We start from the raw sequence: 5,770 nt of genomic DNA, 5'->3' as shown, positions 1-5,770 counted from the left end.
GTCTCCTACAAGACTATATGAACTGGCCCTTAAGTACTTCTCTGGCCTCATCTGCTACCACTGCATTTCTCTTACTTCCATGCATCAATCGACTTAGTCTTCTTTCTGTTTCTCAAATATGTCAAGATTGAGACACCCTGCTGTTTTGCAGCAACAGAATATCGCTGTTCCCTCTCAAAGAATGTCCTTCCACTGTTGTCGCATAGATCTAGCCCCTTTTTGTCATTCAGACCTTACTTCTCGGCTGCTGGAGCCAAGATGGAGGAGTATGCATGGGAGCCATGCCCCTGGCAAATTGTGGATGACTGGGGGTGGGGGGGGGGCCTTTACGATAGATACTATAGGTGGTGGTATCTTTCAAGCAATCAAAGGCTTTCGCAATTCTCCAGTGGGAGTAAACCACAGACTGCACACGAGTTTGACAGCTGCTAAAACCAGGGCTCCGCAGCTGGGAGGGAGCTTTGCAGTTTGGGGAGCTTTCCATGATTGACTCCAGTATGGTTCAGGTCAGAGGGAAGGAAGACCCCCTGGAACTCCATCACAAGTGGTGCCTTAACAGGAGCCATCCTGGCCAGGAGAAATGGACCAGTGGCCATGGTCGGGTCAGCCGCGATGGGTGGCATTCTCCTAGCTTTAACTGAAGGAGCTGGTATCTTGTTGACAAGATTTGCCTCCGCACAATTTCCCAGTGGTCCTCAGTTTGCTGAAAACCCCTCCCAGTTGCCTTCAGCCCAATTACCGTCCTCACCTTTTGGAGACTACCAACAATATCAATAGGACTTCTTTCCCAGGACTTCTTCAACAGAATGAGCTGCAGTTCAAGAAAGGATTTCAGAAGATCGAGTTACAGTCTGTTTTTAAAACCATAGGTGGGACAGCTGTCGCCCAACAGGATATGAAGGGACATTTAGCACATTTTTCTATTTAAAGGAACATGGAAGGGGGGTGTTAAGAGATAATACATTTATTTATTCACACTTGGATTGCATTTGTAAGCAAAGTAAGTGTCTTATATCTTTAAAGGAAATATAATAAGTGCTTAGGAGATACAGGACCACAGGGCAGACAACAGGGAAAGATGCATGTCATTCCTTGAGGACCTCACTGCCTGAATTTGCATGTTCTGTTAGTCAGACAACAAAAACTCCTGGAACTTGCGCTTTCTTTTAAGATAAGTTGCAGAGTTCTACTTTTCATCCTCACACACTTGAAATAATGCTTTGAAATAATAATAATAATGCTTTAAATGAGTGCTTTGAAAATGGCACGTTTTGTAGTTAGACTCCCCCCTCACTCAAGGGAGATCGTGTATGAGAAGAACTGTGCCGAGTCCACATGGATCCTTCCGTAGTGCATACTTTCTGGATTGACAGCTAGGGCGGAACACGCACTCTTCACTTTGGAAGTAAAATACCCTGTGTCTTGGTTTTAAGGATGTCAGATACAAAACTCTCTGTACCTTTGAGGCCACTGTGTCGTCATTCTTCACCATCGGAGCCGTCAGCAGACACAACTTCCTTCCGGTAGACCCATGTCTACATGAGAAGAATTCACAGAAGGTGGGGGAGCACTGGAGGTTTGATGTTTACTGGGTGCTTGAATAAAATGTTTTTTAAAAAAAACACAATCGTACTTCTCTGCAAGACCTGGCTACATAGGGCTCAGTGTAAAAGGAACGTGCAAGGCCTCTTATTAAAAGTTTCAGGAAGTGACAGCAGAGCATTAAACCATGTGTCAGCTCTTCTAATTGTGGGGTTCTGTGCAGTCATACGTGTCACATCCTCATGAAGCTGGCTCTCCTTTCCCTGACTAGCTAGTCAAATGCCTGATTCCACTTCATTTTTCTCTGTCTTATCACTCTGGTATTTTTTTCTTCATGTCAACTACCACTACCTGAAATTATTTATTTGCTTCCTTATTTACTAGCTATCTTCAACTGCTAGAATATAAACTGTGCAGACAGAAACTTCTGTATTGTTCACTGCTCTAGCACCTAGAATGGTACCTGGCTCAAAAAATATTTTTTTTTCAATGGGTAAATAATTTAGTCCATTGTTTCCAGTGTTACAAATAGCAACCTATTTTAAGGCCAAAGATATGTCAGAATAACTTAACACTATCCCTAGAGCCAGAAAATCTCAAACAACATATGTATTTAATAGATTTAAAAGTAAATCCAAAATCAGAGTTTTAAAAGATTAGCTTGGAAGTAAGAAAAATATTGTTCCCATTCAGATGCTTAAAGATGGATTCTGGGACCAAAAGAAAAAAAAGAGACCTTAAATGTTTATAGTTTTGTTCATTCTATTACAAAATGATATTTGGTGATGTTTATTAGAAAAAATATATTAGCGTAATCTAGGTTTCCAAGAATTTATGAAGACAGATTTTGCTTATTTTTTTGAATAGCAATTTTATTTTATTTTCAGTGTTCAAGTAAAGCTCAAACTATCATATGGACTTAAGCAGGTTTTATTACCTTGAAAAAGTCAGTGATATTGATATTTATCATTAACATATTCTCTTGCCACTGGGTTTCACATACCCTTGATCCAAGGACAGGCCATCCACTATGGTCAGATAACTTAGTGCTAAGTCTCATAAAGAAATGCATTTGAATTCATTTCAGTGTGGTTTCCCTATACTTCTATTTTTTTACAACTTCATCAAAAAGTACTTTAAAGTATTTTTTATGAATGTGTAAATTGTCTGGCCTAAAATTACTTTAAATCATTTCTGATTTGTTGTTTGATTAATCTACATTTTTAACTAAGCTTTTGTTAACTGATAGCACTTGAGAAATAGATTAATAACAGTGGCAATGCTACTGATTAAAAATGTGGCAGTCCATTGCCCGCTCTATTTCTTATTGCATTTTCTTTTCAAATTTACGATGTAAAGCTTACATCAGTTTTAAAATGCTGCTCTAGCTGTTTAGAATTTTACAATGATGTAACAGGCCAAGTATAGGGGCTTTAATGAAGTACTTGCTATTATACCTATGACAGCTCTTATACCTGTGACAGTTAATATTGCCTCAGGCCTGTGAAATGCAAAGCCATCTTCTGATCATGATCTTGGAGTTTTATCTGTGTATCTGTGTAACCTAGTACTTACCATTTTTTAAAATTGTTTATTTTTTTTTTAATTGAACATCCATTGCTTTGATACAGTCATTGTTACCTCTTTGAATTAACAGTCTTTAACAATAAAGAATTTTCTTTCTGTTTGTTACTCAGCTCTTTATATTTCCTAAAGGTGTAGTTTTGTTGAAATAACCTGTCAATGGGTCTTCTGGCTAGTGGTGTTCAATGAATAAATGATAGAATGTTCTAGTTGTAAGTGCCCTTAAAGATGATAGAGTCTAATGGCTGTGCACTTCTCCAGCCATTCTTCCACCACACCTTGTCCTGGCAGACATTACTAATTGATTACCGTCTCCTTTCCTAATGGGTTTCCAAGCAGCCTGAGAATCTTCCTCAACACAATATTGATTTTGTACAAACTAGTAAGTCCCAGATTCTTGTCCTGTCCTCTCATTATACAGATGAGGAAACCAAATCCCAGACGTTTTAAATGATTTGCTAAAGCTTACAAGACCAATTAATTAATGGCTGAGCTGGGACAAGAAAATAAGTCAGCTGACTCCCAATTAAATCCTCTTGCTCCCAGCACTGGTACCTTTGGTGAATTTTTCTGCTCTAGTAATCTTTTTATTCAGCTGCCTTTTAAATAATCTTAAAATGGACTATTACCAATTTTGAATCTTATCTTTGTACCAGGGGAAATTAGGCTAGGCCACCAAGTTGGCCCTCTCAAGTAGATTGTCATCATCTCTGGGGGAGCTTCTATGTTTGTTTCTGACTCTGCTACCCACGGCAGCCCCAGTTCTTCCAAGCCTGCCCCCCTTGGAAATAGCCCTGCGAAATCTTACTCAGCATACTTTGCATTCCAATTTATACCATTCCCAGAAGAGATTTTAGCCACGAATATTTCTTCTGTTTACAAATTTCATTCAAAGCATGTCAGTACCAACTACCTTTCTGCAAAAATGCCAAGGATTTGAAGATGGATGCCTGGGTAGGGAAGCTCAATGGCAGTTTTAGAGTTGCCCTGATTTTTGTCATGTCCTAAGAAGATTGGAATAGGTCCAACTAAATATTACAATAAATACTGTATATAAGTTTTCTCAGCAAGGATCTGTTTTTCATGGAACCACAGAAAAAGCTGGGCATCAATCTTCATTATGTATTTTGTATGTATCAGCTGCTCCACTGCAGATTGGGAACAAATTCATACTCTAAGGATTCTGACAGTTTACAAATTATGTTGTTATAAATTTGATTCTCTCTGGACCAATGAGCTGAAAGTTCTACCAAGTTTCTTTCTGAGTCATGTGACCTCATGATTCAGCCAACCCGCCTCAGTTGTCAGACTTGAGTGCTGTGAAGATATTATCTGTCTTGGTCTCTGAGCATGTTTTTTGTATAATAGGCCTTACTTTAAAATCACTCAGTTGCTGCATTTCACTGAGATGCATTTTCCACCTTTTGAATTGCTATTAGTTGTACAGACCAATTTGTAGCCTTGATTTTTCCAATCTTTTTGACCCAGCTGCTAGCTAAACTTCAGATTTTTTTTTGAGCTGTCATACTTGTTTCCTTTCTTTGGTTTACTCTGCCAGCGGCCGTGGAAGTGAAGCTTATTTTTACTGTAATTTTAGAGATGACTCTGGATCAGTCCCTATAAAAGTGTACCATGGGGGTGCTAATGTTCAAAATTAAAGAACGTCAATTTTCTTGAATTTTGAAATTAAAGTTAATTTTGAAATTTAAAAACATCATTGCCATTCTCCAGGTGGTTGTGCCTTTCCTGAGGTGGGAATGGGGAGTAGGGATGGTGCAATTGCATATAATTTGAAGACAGGCAGTACCTTTGTTTCATTACCCTGATTTATTTTGGGGACCATTTATAAAGTATTTTAAGCTTCATTTAGTGCTAAAAGAGTATGAGAGGTTTTTATGGTTATACAGAGGTGTTATGGGAAATGTACTGAGAGCTCAGGAAAGCCCAGAATGGAGCTGATGTATCTCGTGAGTCTCTCCTCTGCCTTTGCACTAGCCTGGGGTGGGGGGTCCTGGGAGGTGTATGTATGTGCCTTGCAAGGAGGCTGAACACAGAAGGCTGGACGGTCTACGCAGGAGAGAAGCACCAGCTTTACAGTTAGAAGTTAAAGGACTCTTCTTATATATGATAGGGATGTTATAAATTTTTGATGAATCAAAAGTTGCTTGGGAATATAGATTTTAATTTACTATCAAGGTGTCACCTTTTGTTTTCAGTTTCTTCTTCAGGTTATGTAACAAATAACCCTAAACCTTTGCAGCTTCAAACAATAAGCACTTATTGTGCCATACAGTTTCTATGGATCAGGAATCCAGAAACAACTTAGCTGAGACGTTCTGGTTCAGTGTCACTCAGAGATTGCTGTCATTTGAAGGCTTGACTGCAGCTGGCCAGTCAATGCTGGTTGTCAGTCAGGCTGTATTTTCTCTTCCTGTGGAGCTCCCTATTAAGCTGCTTGAGTGTCCTCATGACATGGCAGCTGGTTTCCAGAGCGAGTGATGTGGGAGAGGCAGGCAGAAGTCATAATATCTTTTATTAACTAGCTTCAGAAGTCATGCTCCATCATTCCACAATAATAGTTACATAGGTTATTCAGTGGGAGCTACACAAGGGCATGAGTACCATGAGGTGGGATCATTGAGGG

At 39.3% G+C, this 5,770-nt stretch overlaps 1 pseudogene; it reads left to right on the top strand.

Moving 5' to 3' along the window:
• Window positions 1-258: 258 nt before the first annotated feature.
• LOC124233535 (mitochondrial import inner membrane translocase subunit Tim17-A-like) lies at window positions 259-777 on the top strand (annotated as a pseudogene).
• The last annotated feature ends 4,993 nt before the right edge of the window (window positions 778-5,770 follow it).

This window comes from Equus quagga, unplaced genomic scaffold, assembly GCF_021613505.1.
Source record: "Equus quagga isolate Etosha38 unplaced genomic scaffold, UCLA_HA_Equagga_1.0 204433_RagTag, whole genome shotgun sequence".
Taxonomy (NCBI): domain Eukaryota; kingdom Metazoa; phylum Chordata; class Mammalia; order Perissodactyla; family Equidae; genus Equus; species Equus quagga.
Note: the sequence above shows the minus strand (reverse complement) of the source record. Positions and strands in the feature narration are given on the sequence as shown.